This window comes from Prionailurus viverrinus, chromosome C2 (assembly GCF_022837055.1).
Source record: "Prionailurus viverrinus isolate Anna chromosome C2, UM_Priviv_1.0, whole genome shotgun sequence".
NCBI classification, from domain to species: domain Eukaryota; kingdom Metazoa; phylum Chordata; class Mammalia; order Carnivora; family Felidae; genus Prionailurus; species Prionailurus viverrinus.
The window spans coordinates 93,612,587-93,632,537 of NC_062569.1; the positions used below are offsets into that span (position 1 = coordinate 93,612,587).

The 19,951-nt window shown below is 37.1% G+C and overlaps 1 protein-coding gene and 1 non-coding gene across 4 annotated transcripts in view; both read left to right on the forward strand.

The window, feature by feature from the left end:
• GSK3B (glycogen synthase kinase 3 beta) overlaps positions 1–19,951 on the forward strand; it is a 195,190-nt gene that overhangs the window by 25,925 nt on the left and 149,314 nt on the right. The gene's annotated exons all lie outside the window — the stretch shown is intronic.
• LOC125175795 (U6 spliceosomal RNA) lies at positions 17,673–17,779 on the forward strand. The gene has a single exon (XR_007155970.1). It is a non-coding gene; the product is annotated as a U6 spliceosomal RNA (small nuclear RNA).

The following is a 19,951-nucleotide window of genomic DNA, read 5'->3' on the forward strand; positions in this document are numbered from 1 at the left end:
AAATAATTATATTTTCCCAAATTAAAAAATTGAGAAATTTTTACTTTTGCAGAGCTCTTTGAATGTAGCTGGATTCTCATATATCTGTCTCTGCATTTAATCTCTGGGGATATCTATCATGGGACATATTGCCTCTGGAAAACTGTTTTGTATACTCCAAAGAATGAGTGTGAAAAAGCAGATGTTATATTATTATTGTTATGAACATAGTTTTGGTTTCATAGGCCCACTGAAAAGGTCCAGAGATCTGAACTGTACTTTAAGAACTGCTGATACAAATGTTCACTTATATGTTACTCTTGGAATTTTATGGCTGAATTTAATTTTTTTAATTATTTTTTAGCATTTATTTATTTTGATAGAGAGAGAGAGAGAGAGAGAGAGAGAGAGAGAGAGAGAATATGAATGAATCCCAAGTAGGCTCTGGCTGTCAGTGCAGAGCCCAACAGGTTCAACCTCATGACCATGAGATCATGACCTCAGCTGAAATCAAGAGTCAGATGCTCAACTGACTGGGTCACCCAGACACCCCTTTTATGACTGAATTTAAATGAATGAATTTGAGTATAAGTTTATAATCCCCCCTCTTCCCAGTTAAGCATCCTTTTGTTGAAAGATCCATTTCTACATAAATCATTGACTGATGAAACTCTAAACCTACCCACTTTTTCTCAGTTACTGAGTTTAACTGCAATGAAAGCAGTAGTCTTAGCAATCTTTGCTTAATGTTCTATTTTGGTGTATTAGATTGCTGATGAATCCTCCAAACCCTGACTTAAGTTTCACAAACTATTGCCCTAAAAACTTAAAGATGTTTTATTCATGTTGATTATGGCGTTTTACTCTAACAAATATTGTTTCCTTACCAGTTATGAAAGGGATACATGATCATTATAGGACATTTGAAATGTACACAGAAGCATAAACAAAAGAGTATTTTGTTATATTGAATAGGCAGAGTGCTATAGTCTCTTACTATACTTTAATGGGAGTTATTTCAATATCGAAAAATGCTAGCAAATTGAACAATTCATAAATTCCTACTCCACAGTTGATGAATTGTATGGCTTTTCATGTGTTGTTTAGCTTCTTGGGATTCCTAACTCACCAGACTTAGGTTTACTATTCAGTGTGTGTTTCTAGGTGCTTTGGATACAAAGAGCAAGACATGATTTCCCCTGCCAGGGGAAACCAATTTGCAGGTTAATGAAGAAATATACATGTTCTGTAATAAGTATTACTATGGCCACAAACAATTATTAATATTATGGAAGAGCCTAAGCAAGCTAATGTTGAGAAATGATGGGGGAGTGAAGAGAAGGAAGTGGATTTGCAAAGATTCAGGTTGTACAGTCTTCCTTTAGTATTTGATGATTTATTGGCTGTCTGGTCAAGAATGACTCCCAGCTCTACCACTGAGTGGATAATGATGTAAACTAAAATAGGGAATATGCCCCACTCCCAACAAAATAAATCTCCCAGCACATCTGTATTTTCCAAGGCTCTATTCTTTTGCTTTCCAAGATGAGTTCAATTGTGGCCATGTTGGATTTGAGGGGCCTGGAAATATTCAGGTGGAGATGTGTGGGAGGCATAAAGCTACCAGGAAAGTTGTGTGGACTAGAGTTCGTGGTGTAGCATATGTGATTGAGTGGAGATTAAGATCATCTTTTGAGAATTCTTAATAGGAGAGAAGAAGGCCAGTGATTCTCCAGCATTTGATGGAGAGTTAGAGGAAAATGAATCTAGCAAAAAGTTGTCAGAAGAGGGAAGATAGAAGAGTGGTGGTATAAAAGGCAACTGACCAGAATTTAAAGGAGGAGGAAGGGAGAAGGGGATCTGAAATGCTAAATCCTCCTTACAAGCTCAAATAAGACCTGAAAATTGTTCATTTGATTTAGGAATAAGGAGGCATTGATGACTTAAAAACAGCTTAACTGGGAAGCTGGGTGTGGAAGCTGTTAGCAAAGAGAATAGAGGTGACTGGGCGCCTAGGCGGCTCAGTTGGTTACGTGTCTGGCTCTTGGTTTTTTGGCTCAGGTCATGATGTCACGGTTTGTGAGTTTGAGCCCCACATTGGGCTCTATGTGCACAGTGCAGAACCTGCTTGGGATTCTCTCTCTCCCTCTCTTTCTGACCCTTCCCCGCTCACTTTCTCTGTCTCTCAAAAACAAATAAATAAACTTAAAAAATAGAGTAGAAGTGAGGAAACGGAATACAGTGAGTTTTGGCTACTTTTTTGAGAAGCTTGCAAATGGACATAGGGATTTGAGAATGTTATGTTGCGAGGAAGAGACTCAGAGATTGAACTGAGAGATGAGGACATAATGTCATTTTAAACTTTCTAGAAAAACTTTTTGTTTGCCCTTTTTGTTTTTTAAACTATTTTATTTATTCTAGAGAGAGAGAAAGAGAGCCTGTGTGAGCAGGGCAGAGGGAGAGAATCTTAAACAGGCTCCATGCCCAGTGCATAGCTGGACATAAGGCTCAGTTCCACGACCCTGAGATTATGACTTCAGCTGAAATCAAGAGTTGAACCCTCAACTGACTGGGCCACCCAGATGCCTCAATTGTTTGCCCTTTCTGTAAAAATTGTTTTAAAATATACAGTACATTTTAGATAATGCTAAATATGATTTTTATTTTTTATTAAAAATATTTTTTAAATGTTTGTTTATTTTGAGAGAGAGAGAGAGTGTGAGCAAAGATGGGGGGTGAGAGGCAACAGAGGATCCAAAGCAGTCTTTGTGCTGACAGCAGAGAGCCTGATGTGAGGTTCAGACTCACAAACCAAGAGATCATGATCTGAGCCAAGGTCAGATGTTTACCGACTGAGCCACCAAGGTATCCCTGTGATCTTTGATACTTTCTTATGCTGCTTCAGTTGCCATGAATATCTGTTACTTTGCTGTTCTACTGAAGGATATAGAGATAGCCTCATTTAAAATACAAGAGCTAAAATAAAAAAAATAAAATATAACACCTTAGGGCTATTTTGTCATGTTGTAGCTTTTTAATAGTCAGCTTCATCTTTTCTTTGTGCATATCTGCTCTCCCCCGCCCTCCCCCCCCCCCAACTCATTAGTGTGGTTGATCCTAGCAATAACACGACTTGTTCCTACAAGCATGTACTGTACCTAAGTAATTGTGAACTGGGAAATCCATATTACCAGTTGTTAGAATTGTGCTCTGAATGAAATTAGTAATTTTAATCAGTAGATTGTAAGGATTTGGGGGGGGGGTTGCTTCTGTAAAGCTTAGTCTGTGATATATATGGTTTTCTACTGCTGTTTCACTTACAAAATTTAGAGCTCTATAGTTAGGTTGCTTTAGAATCCTAACTCCAACACTTACTATGAACTTGAACAAATGACTTACCACCAGAACTTGGCTTTCTTCATCTTTAAAATGATAATAGTAGTATTTACCTCACAGAGCAATTGTGGAGGTTAAATGGTGTAATCCTAGAAGAACATAGCTTCAGACAGAATAGTTAGATTCAATAAACCTTTGCTGTTAACAATTATTTTCTGTCTCCAGGGTTTTGATTTTCTAAGCTTGATGTTCCTGGTAGTCTTCTTGATGAGAGTGGTGTTACTGTGTTTGAAAAATGAACAGATTAAGTAGAGTCATACTGTAGATTTTATGTATCTAGGTGGGAAGTGAGCATTTGTAGCATATAACAAGAGGATTTACTTCCTAAGGTAGGTTGGTTTGTTAGGGAAGGGTTTTTTTTTTTCTTAGAGGCATTTGGAAACACTCTATTTCTTGAGGTGGTCCTGTAAGCTCTTAATTTGTTTATTGAATACTAAAAACTATTTTATATTTAGTATTTAAAAATTTGGGGGGTGAAAGATCACCTAGAATTATGGTATGGAATATCTGTGTGTGTGTGTGTGTGTGTGTGTGTGTGTGTAGGAAGTTAGGGGTTGTTGTAGACTAGATATTTTAGGACAGGAAATTAATGTAACCTGGTGAGGCTCATGAGTATTGCAGGCTGAGTAACAAAACTACTGGGTAACCTGTAATTTAACCCAGAACATTACTTGAAAGACAGGAAGTTAGGTTTGTGCCATGGTCTGAGAAAACCCTTAAAACCCTTATTCTCCTTTTTATATGAGACTTGCACTCTTGAGAGACAAGAGTGAAATTACATAGGATATTTGATAACCATCAATTTAGTCATTCTTTTCTTCTTTCTATCAAATAAATTGTACTATTCTTTTAGACATCTTAGAGTCCAGTTGAGAGTCAGTACCTTTTTGGTATAGTAAAACATTAATGGGTAGAAAATCCTGTTTTCTAGATTTGTGAATGTAGGAGTACATTTGTTAAGGTAGTCCTAGCCATTAAATTTCTCTAACACCCACAGACCCCCTTTATAAAGGAGAGAAGCATTTAGTTTGTTTAAAAATAGTAAACTAGGGGTGCCTGGGTGGCTCAGTCAGTTAAGCATCTGACTTCGGCTCAGGTCATGATCTCACAGTTCGTGGGTTCGAGCCCCGCATCGGGCTCTGTGCTGACAGCTCAGAGCCTGGAGCCTGCTTCGGATTCTGTGTCTCCCTCTCTCTCTGACCCTCCCCAGCTCACACTCTGTCGTCTCTCCCTTTCTCAAAAATAAATAAACATTAAAAACAAATTAAAAAAAATAAAAATAGTAAACTAAATTGTTTCCTTCTGATAATTGGCCCAGGTGTGTTAATGGTATTTAAAGTTTAACGCTGCTAAACTCACATAGGAATTTTGACTTGTTTTAAGTGCTGTAAAAACAGATTTTACTTTTGTTGATAACTCATTTAGTGAAAAGACCATGTTAAATTCAGGAATGATTTTAAAAACTATTAAAGTTTTCGTTTTCCTATTTGTAAGTCTCTCCATGTCTGCAGTCCTACTAAATGACTCATGAATGCTTTATTTCTTGTCTTGCTGACAGAATTATCCTCTCAGCAATAGAGCGGGCATTGGCAGTGATAGGTCAGTGATTTGACAAAGCACTGCTAGTTTTTTGTTGAAGGGAAAAAAGATGAAGTCTCTGTCATTTGTTGAAGTATGTTTAGATGCCTGCCAGTTGAGAAAATGATTGATTGTACTGTTTGTGGAAGGTGTTGAATTAATATGGCTTATTAGTATTTTTGCCTTGTTGAAGTAAGATTTGATTGCCTTTTGTTATAAAAGTTGCTCTTGGGATGCCTGGGTGGCTCAGTCAGTTAAGTGTCCAACTTTGGCTCAGGTCATGATCTCCTGGTTTGTGGGTTTGAGCCCTGTACCCGGCTCTGCGCTGACAGCTCAGAACCTGGAGTCTGCTTCAGATTCTGTGTCTCTCTCTCTCTGCCCCTCCCCCACTTGTGCTCTGTCTTCTCTTTCAAAAAGAATAAATAAATAAACATTAAAATAAAATAAAAGTTGCTCTTCTGGGACATCTGTGTGGCTCAGTCAGTTAAGCCTCTGACTCAATGTCTTGTGATTGTGGGATGGAGCCCTGTTTCAGGCTCAGTGCAGAGCATGGAGCCTGCTTGGAATTCTCTCTCTCACTGTTTCTCTGCCCTTCTTCTGCTTGTGCTCTTTCTCTCTTTCTCTCAAAATAAATAAATAAACTTAAAAAAAAGTTGCTCTTAAGGTATAGTGCTTCTGAAAATTAAAAGTCAACCAAAGTAGCACTTGAAAAATTTAGAAACTCTTATTAGAGAATTCCCTCACTTAACAACAAAACCCTCTAAAAACTCCAATTTAATTAGCTGTAAAAGTACCTCCCCTCAGTTGCTATCATGTAGTTATTTTCCAAAGACACATCATGTTATCAGAAATTGCATTTATGTTTTTAATGGCTTTAAGCTGCTGTAGTTTTAGGGGAAAAGGTGGTGGTAGCTTAGATCAGTTTTCAGATTCCCAATCACAAGTAATTGTAAGAATTTAATAGTTAGGTTTTCCTTTTCTCTTTAAGTTATAGGAGTATATCTGTAAAACCCAAACCACACTGAAGAAATTAGTATTAGATGACATAAATCTAGCTTTTATGCCAAATTAACGGTCTTTTCCTGTCATCACTACTATCATTAGTGTATGTTAGCTATTGATGAATAACAAACCATTCCAAAACTTGGTTTAAAATAACCACCCATTTTTTATTGCTCATGAATCTTTGGATCAACTGGGTAGTTCTGCAGATTTGGGCTAGGCTTAAGTGATTTTACATGGGTTTGCTTGTATTTCTTGTGGCTTAGCTGGTAGATTGGGTAACACTAGCTTGGCTAGGGTCGTGGTTGGTAGCTGAGGTAACAGGGTGACTGAGCAATGCATCTCTAGGTATTCAGCACACTGGCTTGGGCTTGTTTCATGGTAGCAGAACATACTTCCAAGAGAGAGGTTATGGAAGCATGCAGGAGTTCCTGAGGGCCATGCTCAAAACTGGCAAACTATCATTTTCACGGTTTTCTATTGGCCAAAGCATGTCATGAGTCCAGTTCAGATTCAAGAGGTGGGAGAAGACTACAAAGTTATGCAAAGGGTGTAAATATAGGGAGGCCTGCAGAATTGGCAGAACTTTTGCAGTCAATCTCCCACAAAATTTCTGTAGTGCTTTTTTCGATTACCCAATCATATGCTTTTAAAAAAACTTTTATTAGTGATAAAGCACCTATCCACTCCACTGTGTAGCTGTGCTGTATCTACAACAGTTTCTATCTTATTTCTTTTACAGTTACAGCTTCCCCACATAATGCATATGGGTTCCCTAATTAAACAGTTGAGCTGTGTCCCCTTCTAGTTAAGAAAACTGGAAGAGATGCCTAAAATGGTCTTCTGTTTTAATCTGATTAAGTCTTCCTCTTTCCTTGAAGCCTTTTAATCTTGTTTTCTTCTCAGTCTGTTAATTTTTATTTCCCAGTATTCTGTTCTTTGCTTGCTTACTGGTTTTCTCCCTGTCATTTTTTTTCTTAGTAGAGATGAAATTGTTGTAACAACAACAACAAAAAACCAGAACCACTTCAAAGTCTACAATTCAGTGGCATTTAACATTTGCAGTGTGCAAAGCAACACCTTTATCAAGTTCCAAAACATTTTCATTACCTCAAAAGAAAAATCTGTATTCATTAGCAGCCATTTCCCTATTCCCTCCTCCCACAAGCCCTTGGCAACCACCAAGCTGCTTTCTGTCACTGTGGATTTACCTATTCTGGGCAATCGTTTGTTTTTTACCTTGTGTATCTGTTTATGTTCTTTCTACCTAGAGTATCCTAAATCCTATTAGACTTCTTCAGCGTTAGGTCCACTAATTTCTTCCCCCTCACAAAGATTGTATTCTAGAGTTAAATTAGGCTACAGTGACCCTTAGCATTCTGACTTCACTGAAACTGCTATTGTGTCTCTCAGGTTGTTTCTTCTCATTCTTTCCTGCAGGGTGTGGGGATGGGGAGGACCCTCCCCCAGTGTTAATATTTGGTCTTCATCCCTTTGTTCTTAGTCTTCCCACCTTTTTTCCTCCTGATCTTAACTACTTCTGTAATGAACCTAGACCTTTAGACCAGTTCTCTTCAGAATTCCAGACCTGCTGGAATTTCTACCCAGATGTTTCCTATCTACTTTAAACTGAACACGTTAAAATTGAAATAATTTTCTCTCCTCATCCTGTCTTCTTCCTTAAACAAAATGAAATCTCAGTATTGCTCTTCTTCCCATTTTCTTTCGTGGTAAATGGGACCATGATCGTCCATAGAGATCCCTGGGTTTGTTCCTAGGAGTCAGAGTTTGTTCCTCCTTATACCTAATTCTCTACCCCTAGTCATTCTTCAGGTCTACCCCACTCTTAAATATCTCAGGAATATCTGTTCCTTTCCATTTCTGTAGCCCTCGCTTTAATTTTTTTAATGTTTATTTTTGAAGGGGAAAGAGACAGAGTGTGAGTGGGGGGGTGGGATGGGGGGTGGGTCAGAGAGAGAGGGAGACACAGAATCCGAAGCAGGCTCCAGGCTCTGAGCCGTCAGCACAGAGCCTGACGTGGAACTCGAACTCACTACCGGGAGATCATGACCTGAGCCAAAGTCGGACGCTTAACCGCCTAAGCCACCCAGGCGCCCACCCTGTCTGTAGCCCTCACTTTAGTTTAGGATCTTATCACTCTTCTTAGACAAGGGTTCACAAACTATAGCCCACAGGCTAAATATAGCCAGCTGCCAGTTTTTGTAGATCAAGTTTTATTCGGAATACAGCCATGCTCATTAGTTTAGGTGTTCTTTGTTTATGGCTGCTTTTATGCTATAAAGACAGAGTTGTGTACTTGCAGCAGAGCCCACATGGCCTGCAAAGCCTAAAATATTTACTGTCTATGGGCACCTGGGTGGCTCAGTCAGTTAAACATCCAACTCTTGATCTCAGCTCAGATCTTGATCTCAGTGTTGTGAGTTCAAGCCCCACACTGGGCTTTGCACTAGGCATGAAGTCTACTTAAAAATTACTGTTTGGCCCTTTATGGAAAAGCTTTGCCTACCCTTGGGCTATACCTGATTTTCTGTCTCTAATAGTGTCTACCCTTCTCTCCCACCCCAGTTGAATATCAGAAGTTTGACATACATCCTCTTGCACAAATCTTTTGCTACTCATTCCTCACAGAATAAAATTTAAGACCCTTTCTTATCATAGCATAAAGCCCCTCCCTATTTGAAGTCTTTGACGTTTCTGATTATTCTCTTCTTTGCTTCCTTCATACCTTCTACAACTTTTGCTGTACTTAACATAACTGTTGGGCTGTTTTACCCATTTAAGAGTATTCCCTAGTAGACTTTAAAACCAGCCTTGGAACAGGCCTGGAACCAGGCACTTAATACTCTTCAAGAAGTGTTTGTTGGCTGAATGGATTGATTGCTTTTGTGTTTGTTAGACTCTTCCTAACTAGTCTGTCAAGGTAGGAATTAGGTCTCACTCTACTTTTACATCCTTTGATTATATCTGAGGAAATTTTCGGCCCATAGTAGGTATCTATAGTTGTTAAAATTGATTTTGAATTATTACTTAGAGTGAAGAGGTACAAAGATTCCTTTTGGGGAGAGTGGGCATTCATCAAAGTGAAACTATCTAGCTAACCCTGTTGAAAAGAACTTGATTGACTTAATTACCAACTTTCCCCCTTGTCACATATAGGCATTTTTTCCCTCTGTACTTGGGAATTTGATTTTAATTGAATACTTTGTGCCATCCATTAGGCATCATCTGATCTTTTCTATATAATACATCTATAAGGAATGATTTAGGTAGAATGTGCTAAGAAGTTGAGAGGACAGAGTTATTCTAAAAGTACTGATTTAGTCTGGGTGTAAATGGGAACAGGAATAGATTGTTACTCTTGCCATTAGCTGTTAGTTAGCTGTATTTTTTCTTTACTGGATTAGTTTGCCTATTTGGTGTGCATAAGTGCCAGTCCTGGTAGGATTCCTAGCCGCAGCAGCAGAAGTAGAAGTAGTAGAAGTAGAAGTAGTAGTAGTAATCACTTGTCTAGTGTTTTTCTGTGTGACAGCTGCTGTTTTAACCACAATATATAAATTAACTCGTTTATAATCTATGAGATAGATATTATCCCTATTTTTAAAATATATTTTTAAATGTTTATTTTTAAGAGAGAGAGAGACAGAGAGCAAGTTGGGGAGGGGCAGAGAGAGGGAGACACAGAATCTGAAGCAGGCTCCAGGCTCTGAGCTGTCAGCACAGATGCCAACTTGGGGCTCGAACTCATGAACCGCTAGATTATGACCTGCGCCAAAGTCAGATACTGAACTGACTGAGCCACCCAGGGGCTCCATTATCCTTATTTTATGGATGAGCAGCCTGAGGCATAGGGAAGTGAAATAAATAAACTTGGCTAAGATAATATAGGTAATAAGTGGTGGAACCAGGATTTAATCCAAGCTGTCTGGCTCCACACTACACGTTCTTGGTCACTGTGCTGGATTTTCTCTTTACGGATCATGGAATGATTTAAGTGCTCGGTTCTTGCATTCATTGCATTTCTCTCTAAAACAGAAACTCTGACTAGGATTTTGGGTCAGTGGGGAAAGGAGGAAGTACCAAATGGTTAAAGATCGATTTTTTTTTTTTTAAGACACATAAACACCACTTTATATTTATCATTAGTTGTGGACTTCTTTTTAGCTCTATTCCATTTTTATCTTTTAAAGGCAAGAGTGTGGTTTTCTTTTGCCTTAACTTATATGAATACAGTATATACGTACTAAATGATCTTCCTAAATGATCTGGCTTATGCAAAGAACTAAGCAGTAGAAGCAGCACATTATAATTGGAAAGTTAAATACATATAGTGAAACATAAAATCATGTATGTGGTTCTAGAAGATATAATTTTGTTTAGCTGTGAGGATATATAGTCCCTTGGCTTGGAATTATATTGTGGTAATCAAGGAAATCATCACTGGAGCTGGGTGGGGTTGGTCTTTTAGATGTTTCTTTTAGCAAACTTAAAAGAACACTTGGAGGTATAACTTACATACAGCAGATGGCATAAAGCCTAAGTGTGCAACTCAATGAATACAGTACCCCTCGTATCAAATGAAGTATAAAACAGTTTCATCATTGTTCAGAAGGCTGTCTTATGGCCCCTCTCAGTCAATAAATACCCCACCCCTTACTTACCTTGTTTTATTTTATTTTATTTTTAATTTTTTAATGTTTATTTTTGAGAGAGAGAGAGAGAGAGTGAGAGAGCGAGGGAGCACAAACAGGGGAGGGGCAGAGAGAGAGGGAGACACAGAATCTGAAGCAGGCTCCAGACTCTGAGCTGTCAGCACAGAGCCTGACACGGGGCTCGAACTCAACACACTGTGAGATCATGACCTGAGCCGAAGTCGGACGCTCAACCAACTGAACCACCCAGGCCCCCCTGTTTCATTTTTTTAAATTGCATTTATTGCCACTTGGCATGTATTAGTTTGTCTTTCCTACTAGAGCATAAAGTTTATGAAGACAGGGACTTGGTTTTGTTCACTCTTTGCCCAGCATAGTACCTGACATACAGTAAGTGTTCGACTACTATTAGATTGCTACAAATTGATGAAAAATACAGAATTGTCCACTACATACCATGTTATGTGGTATACAGGTGCTGGTTCATGCTGAGGATAGATAATAAATTTTAGTTTTCTAGGAAGAGACTTTTGACATTCAGTATGATACTCAGACCAATTTTAAGAGGGAAATTGAGCCATGCTGACATTAGGTGTGCTACTAGTCTTTGCTCATATACATATAGTGAAATATGGAAATATGGAAATTTGCTACCAGTGAGATCGATTGGATTGCCCTCTTGAGAGTATCTAATTTCTTACAGTTATCTGAGATTCTTAACTCACACTCTTGATAATCTTTTTGAATACCTCAAAGAGCTGCAAAGGACTAAATGCTGTTCTTCTGAGGAGAGAATTGTGATGGAAAAAGCATTGGTTTATTTGATCAGGTAAGACAGTTTAATTGTAGTTTAAAGGTCTTTTGTAGCACCTTAGTTAAAACAATGAAAATTCTGTGTTTTGATTAGATTTAAGATAATTAAAGGAGTATGTAGTTTAAATTTTTTTTTTTTTTTTAAGACTGTTGGATCAGTAGGGCATACGGTATAATTTATCAAAGCTGGGAGATGGGTACATAATCATTATTGCGTCTCTATTTTCCTGGGTTCTTTAAGACATTTTATGGTACTATTTTTTTTTTTTTTAATTTTTTTTTTTTTTCAACGTTTTTTAATTTATTTTGGGGACAGAGAGAGACAGAGCATGAACGGGGGAGGGGCAGAGAGAGAGGGAGACACAGAATCGGAAACAGGCTCCAGGCTCCGAGCCATCAGCCCAGAGCCTGACGCGGGGCTCGAACTCACGGAGTGCGAGATCGTGACCTGGCTGAAGTCGGACGCCCAACCGACTGCGCCATCCAGGCGCCCCAGGAGTATGTAGTTTAGAAATCATTTCTAGTTACACTTATGTAGAGCAGAAAGTAATTTTGAGCTGAAAGTGACCTTAATATTCTGGTTCATGCTCTTGTCTGTCAAGTTACCCTCTTGTTTTACATTTGAGGAAACTGGGGTACAAAGAAGTTACGTTGTGGTCAAGCTTAGTACAAAGCAGCAGTCAAACCAGTCTGTTTAACTCAGAAGTTAAAAGACTCTTTTGCATCTTGTTGACAGTAGAATCATTTGGGAATTTTTGGAATCCTACATGAGTAGGGTCCTACTCCCAAAGGTTTTTGTTTTTATTAGATTTGGGATGTGGGCCAGACATGTGTAATGAGATAATAAAAACAGAGTAAAATTAAAACTCGAACCATGCTATCCCCTTAGGTTTTTAATAATGAATTATTTTTCCAAGTGATACATAGTGTAGTGGTTTAGGACCATTGTGCTGTATAATGCCTCCTTTCCTCTTCTCCCCTCTCTGTCTCTCCTTCCCCTCTCCCCTTTCCCTTCTTTGTAACTACTAGATTTTATTTCTTAGAGCAATTTCAGGTTTACAGAAAAAACTGAACAGAAACTACAGAGAATTCTCCTATACTCTCTCCCCCTACCCAGTTTTCCTTAGTATTAACATCGTGTATTGTGTGGTAGTATTTGTTAAAATTGATGAACCAGTATTGATAGATTGTTATTAACTAAAGTCCATAGTTTATTATTCGTAACTGCCATTAGGCCCACTCTTTTTGTTGGATAGTTCTGTGGCTTTTGACAAACGCATAATGTTATGTATCCACTATTGCAATAGCATACAGAATAGTTTCACTGCCCAAAAAATCCTCTGTGCTTCCCCTATTATTTGTATTCCCCCATCCCTGGCAACCACTAGTCTTTTAAATATCTCTATAGTTTTATCTTTTCTAAAATGTCATGTAGTTACATCATACAGTATGCAGCTTCTTTGACTTAGCAATAGGCATTTAAGGTTCCTCCATGTGTTTTTGTGCCTTGATAGCTCATTTCTTTTTATTGCTGAATAATATTCCACTGTATAACTATACCAAGATTTGTTTTTCTTACACTTATTGAAGGATATCTTGAGTCCTTCCATGTTTTGGCAAATCTGAATAAAGCTACTATAAACATTTTTGTGCAGGTTTTTGAGTGGACAGGTTTTCAATTCACATGCATAAATATCCATGAGTGCAATTGTTGGATTGTATGGTTAAGAGTATGTTTGGTTTTGTAGGAAACTGCCAAACTGTCTTTCAAAGTGGCTGTACAATTTTGCATTCCTATCAGCAGTTTGTGAGCGCTCCTCTTGTTCTGCATCCTTTGGTGGTGCCAATGTTTTGGATTTTAGTTGTCCTAATAGGTTTGCAGTAATATTTCATTGTTTTAATTTGCAATTCCCTAGTGAGATGTTGAATATCTTTTCATATGCTTATTTACCATCTGTTTATCTTCTTTGGTGTCAAGTGTCTGTTCATGACTTTTGCCTATTTTTAATCATGTTATTGTTGAATTTTAAGAGTTCTTTGTGTATTTGGGACACAAGTCCTTTATTAGTTATGTGTTTGACAAATATCTTTCCCCAGTTTGTGGCTTGTCTTTCCATTCTTAATAGTATCTTTTGCAAAGCATAAGTTTTTATTTTTGATGAAGTTCAGCTTATCAGTTTTTCTTTCGTGAGTCGTGATTTTGGTGTTGTACCTAAACAGTCATCACCAAACCCAAGGTCACCTAGATTTTCTCCTGTTATCTTTTAGAAGCTCTATAGTTTTGCATTTTACTTTATGTCTATGATCCATTTTGAGTTAATTTTTGTGGAAGGTATAAGCTCAGTTTCTATTCTCTCTCCCTCCCTCTCTCTCTCTCTGTTTTTTTTTTTTGCATGTAGATGTCCAGTTGATGTAACACAATTTTTAGAGAAGATTGCCATGCTGTTTGATGTCCTTTTTCAATGGAGTATGCTCAAATGTGCATACACAAAATTGAGTTCTTATTATTAAAATAAGAAACCTGAGATTATCATCATTATTTTGACTTACAAAGCTTAAAAATACTGAGAAGTTAGTAGCTAGCATATTAAGTAAGAGCTTGGGCTCTGGAACAAGTCATTTCTTTTATTCAGATTCTGAATATGCCATTTACTAGTTGTGACCTTGGACAAATTATTTAACTGCCCCAACCTCCTCATCTATAAAAAGTGTTTTTATACTAAATAAATTCTGTGTACTATAAAGCATAAAGCATTTAGTATAGTGCTTTGCCTATATTATAGTTATGGAAAATTAATAATAATAACAAAGAGCCTCAAATATTTTGGATACTTTTAATTCACTAATCTCTGTTGTTCCTTGTGGTGTGTTGTAAGGGAATAATAATATAAACAGGAATAAACAATATACTTGGACCTTTTCTATCATTATTGATGACTTTCTGGCAGAAGCAGATTTACATAAGGGAGCTTAATGAATGACCTTGAATAACCATCATTTAAAGAGTATAAAATGTATGGGGCACCTGAGTGGCTCAGTCGGGTTAAGCGTCCGACTTCCGCTCAGGTCATGATCTCACAGTTCGTGAGTTCGAGCCCCGTGTCGGGCTCTGTGCTGACAGCTCAGAGCCTGGAGCCATCTTCAGATTCTGTGTCTCCTTCTATCTCTCTGCCCCTCCCCTGCTCATGCTCTGTCTCTCTCTGTCTCAAAAATAAATAAAAACATTAAAAAAAATTTTTTTTAAGTATAAACTGTAAAAACAAAAACGGTGCTTCATTCTTATATGCTCTGTTTTTTCTAAAAATCAATAAATACCATCAAATCGCTTAAGACTAAAGGTTATAGGTATAAGAAGATGGTGAAAGAAGAGTTGTAGCACTTTATAAAATGTATTTAATTGCTTTGCATATGATGTATTATACACTATCTGCTTCGTTATATATTTAGAATCATTTCTTACTTTAGATTGTGTTTTAGTTCTTTAAGGTAATGTGTCTTCAGTTCTTCAGAATCTGTCACAGAATTTCTGGGCAGAGAAGCATGTGTTTCTTAATTGCTGTGGATAAGCTATTTCTTTAAAAGTGTTCTTTTTTAGTATCTTACTACTTGATTTTTTTTTCCCCCTTAAGAGTAGATGAGGAACCGTTAGCAGTATAATTAAGAAATGCCTGTCTGTTTTTAAAGTTCAGGCTGGGTAAGACAAAGGGATAAACAAGGGTCCTTTAGGGCAACACCTTGAATAAAAGCTAAGCAGTTCCTTATTTGCTTCAAGTAATTGCTTATGAATTGAATTATGGGTATTTCCACACTTATATATTCAGCATTTCTGTGTATTTAGTATATAAGGTATTGGGGTGATAATTGTTTAATGCACTGATAAGAATTGCTGTCCTGCTGAGTTATCATAAAGTTTGAGTTTTTCAAAGCAAATTTGAGTTTTAGGTTAAATTTATTTCTGTGGTACAGAATTTGTAAATGTGTCTTAACAATGATTCTAAAATGCTTATTGATGCATGCTATTATTTTGATCTCTGTGTAAACAGTTCTTTTTTTTAAAAACTGCTATGTGGCATAGATTTGTTTTTTAAATTAACTCTTTATTCTCAGTCATTTGGCACCTATATGAGTCATGGTAGCCCTTCTCTTTGATATTTAAATTGGTGATATCCTGAGGATGTTCAAAACAAAACAAAATAAAACAACAGAAGCTAGTGACCAGAATTAATTTGACAACATATTCTTAATGAGGATATCTTCTGAATTGCCAGAATAAACTAATAATTTATATTTTCCTGCTATATATATAAAAAAAAAAAAAACAACCAAGACTTTTTTTTGGGGGGGGGGCGGCAAATTGTACCTGATACTGGTTTTAGTCATTGAATCCACCATAGAGCACCAGCAGGCTACATACTATATAAAGTACAGAGACTTTTTAAAGTACATTCCATTTAAGGGGCACCTCGGTGGCTCAGTCAGTTGAGCATCTGAATTCGGCTTGGGTCATGATCTCGTGATTTGTGGGTTTGAGCCCCGCATTGGGTTCTGTGCTGACAGCTCAGAGCCTGGAGCCTGCTTTGGGTTCTGTGTCTCCCTCTCTCTGCCCCTCCACCGCCTGCACTCTGTCTCTCTCTCAAAAATAAATAAGTATTTTTTAAAAGTACATTCCATTTATGATAAAGATATTCAACAAATGAGGAATAGGAGGGAACTTTCTCTACCTGATAAAGAGCATCTATGAAAAAACCATGAGTGTACATCACACTTAATGATGAAAGACTGACTACTTTCCCTTAAGATCAGAAGCAAGATAAACAACATTGAGGTTCTTGACAGGGCCTTTGGCAAGAAAAAGAAAAGGCATCCAGATGGGTAAGAAAGAAGTTAAAAGTATCTCTGTTGCAGACGTGTATAGAAAGTTCAAGAAATCCACTATTTAAAAAAAACTTTTTTAATGTTTATGTTTGGGAGGGAGGGAGGGACACAGAGAGAGGGAGACACAGAATCTGAAACAGGCTCCAGGCTCTGAACTGTCAGCACACAGCCTGATGCGGGGCTTGAACTCGGAAACGGGAATGGCGAGATCATGACGTAGGCCAAAGTCAGATGCTTAACCCGCTGAGCCACCCACGTATTCCCAAGAAACCCACTATTAATTCACTGTTATAGCTGATAAACGAGCTCAGCAAGATAGAGAATCAATGTAAAAAATCAGTTGTATTTTTATACAGTAGAAATGAGCAAATTATTGGAAAACCATTCCATTTATGGTAGCATCAAACGAAATAAAATACTTAACAAAATTAACAATAAATTATTTAATAAATTTAATGAAAGAATGACAAAACTTGTACTATGGAAATTGTAAAACATTGTTGAAAGAAATTAAGAAGACCAAAATAAATGGGAAGACATCCCATGTTTATGGACTGGAAGACTTAATATTGTTAAGGTGGCAATATGCCTCTAATTCCCAGATTCAGTACGATCCCTATCACAATTTCAACTGCCTTTTTGCAGAAATTGATAAGCTGATCCTAAAATTCATATGGAAATATAAGGGATCCTGTATTAGTTTTCTAGGGCTGACATAAAGTACCCAAAAGTAGGTGGCTGAAAACAAAAGAGGTTTATTGTTTCATAGTTCCAGAAGCTAGAAGTCCAAAATCAAGGTGTTGAACAGGTGATGCACTCTCTGACAGCTGTAGGGAAGAATCCTCCCTTGCCTCTTCTAGTTTCTGGTGTTTGCCAATAGTCCTTGGCATTCCTTTGCTTGTGTATGCATGACTCCATTTACCTGGATATCTTCTCCCTGTGTGTGTCTTCACATTGTCTTCCCTTTGTGTGTTGTGTGTTTGTGTCCCAAAGCCCCCTTTTTATAATGAAAGGACACCAGTAATATTGGATTAGAGACACTTGAATAATCTCATTTTAACTTGATTATTTCTATGAAGCCTTTCTTTCCAAAATCACATTCTGAGGTACTCAGGTTTAGAACTTCTATGTAACTGTTTCTGGGGGTTGGTGGTGGGCGGGGGGGTGAGGGGGACCCAATTCAACCCATAACAGAACCTGAATAGCTCAAAAAATCTTGACAAAAAAAAAGTTGGAAGACTTTTACTTCCCAATTTCAAGACTTATTACAAAGCTACAATAATCAAGACTGTGTGCAGCTGGCATAAGGATAGACAGATCAATGAAATAGATCTGAGTGTTTAAAAATAAACCCTTACAGTGCTTGTTTCGGCAGCACATATACTAAAATTGGAATGATACAGAGAAGATTAGCATGGCCCCTGTGCAAGGATGACACGCAAATTCGTGAAGCTTCCGTATTTTTTTTGTATCGAAACCAATTTGACAACAATTTCATATAAAAAAAAATAAACCCTTACATTTATGGTCAGTGGTTTTGAAAAGGATACCAAGACAAGTTGGAAAAGAATAGTCTTTTCCACAAACAGTCTGGGACAACTGGATATCCACATGCAAAAGCAATGAAGTTGAGGGTGTCTGGGTGGCTCAGTCAGTTAAGTGTCTGACTTGATTTCTGCCCAGGTCACAATGTCATGGTTGATGGGGTTGGGCTCTGCATTGTCATTCTCCCAAGAGAATACCACTTGGGATTCTCTCTCCCTTTCTGCCCCTCCCCTGCTCCTGTTCTATCTCTCTTAAAATAAACAAACAAACTTAAAAAAAAAAAAGCGGTGAGGTTGAATTCCTACTTTATACTGCATACAAAAATTATCTCAAAACAAATACCTGTGTGCAAGAGCTAAAACTAAAACTCTTAGAAAACAGGAGTAAATCTTTGTGACCTTGGGTTAGACAATGGCTTCTTAGCTATGATATCAAGAACACAAGCAACAAAAGAACAGATAAATTGAACATTATTAAAAAGAAAAACATTTATGCTTCAAAACACCACTAGGAAAGAAAAAAGACAATCTACAGAAAGGGAAAAAATATTTGCAAATCATTTATCTGATAAAGAACTTGTAGCCAGAAAATATAAGTAAATCTTACAACTCAATGAGAAAGACAAGTAACCCAATTAAAAATTGGCACAGGCATTTCTACAAAGAAAATATACGAATGGTCCATAAATACGTGAAAAGACATTTAACACCATTAGCCATCAGGAAAATTTAAATCAATACTACAGTGAAATACAACTTCACATCTGCTAGAATGGCTAGAATCAGAAAGTCAATATCAAATGTTTGTGAGGATATGGATAAATTGGAACCCTCATAAACTGGGAATCCCACCTGGGAATGTAAAGTGGTGCAGCTGCTTTGGAGAGCAACCTGTCAGCACCTCACAGTTACAGATAGAGGTATCATATCAGGATTCCACTCCTAGATATATACCTGTATGTCCATGTACATGAATGTTCATAGCTTTATTATTTATAATAGCCAGAGAGTAGAAACACCCCGGTGTTCATCAGCTGATGAATGGAGAGACAAATGTGGTATATCCATACAATGGAATATTACTGAGTAATCAAAAGAAATCATGTAAAAAAAAATCAAGACATACTACAACATGGATGAAACTAGAAAACGTTATTCTAAGTGAAAGAAGCCAGTCACTAAAGATGTATGATTCCATTTATATGTTGTGTCCACAATAAGCAAAACTATAGAGCTAGAAAGTAGATTAATGTTTCCCTGGGGCTAGTAGAATGGAAGGGTTGGGGAATGATGGCTAAGGGGTGCAGATTCTTTTTTTGAGTAAGGAAAATGTTCTGAAATTGATTGTGATGATAGATGCACAATCCTGTGAATATGGTAAAAGTCATTGAATTATACACTTTAAGTGGGTAAATTATATGTTATGTGAATTATAACAATACAGCTGTTTTAAAACATATTCCAGTTTATATGGTAATTTTATAAGGCTAGGGACACTTCATTTTAGGGAAACATGAATATTTAAATAACATAAGAGATGCTATAAAATGGTAATACATAAGCTGATATATATGGATTGATGGTTTAGATCAGTGCTGTTGAGTAAAAATATATTGCAAGATACATATATAATTAAAATTTTCTAATAGCCACATTAAAAATTAAGTAGAATTAATTTGGGTAATATATTTGATTTAACCTAGTATGTAAAAAATTAACATTTCAACGTGTAATGCATATAAAAGTTATTGAAGTATTTTACATTCTATTTTTTATACTAACTCACCATCTCTTATGTATTATAGCACATGTCAATTCAGACTAACCACTTTCAAGTGCTTAATAGCTCAATTTAGTTTAGTGACTGTTGTGTTGAAAAGCACAAGTAGAAGTGAGTCAGTGTGACTCCACAGGAAGTATAATCATGGTAGTTTAGAATGATTAGGAAAACATAGAGAAGATGATACTTGAATTTATTTTGGTCATTCATTCATTTACTGATTCAGTCATCCATTAACCCAAGAGATTTTGAGCTCTTTCTATGAAAACTGGTGGGAAAATGCAGACATGTCTTATCTCCTAGTGGAAAGTACA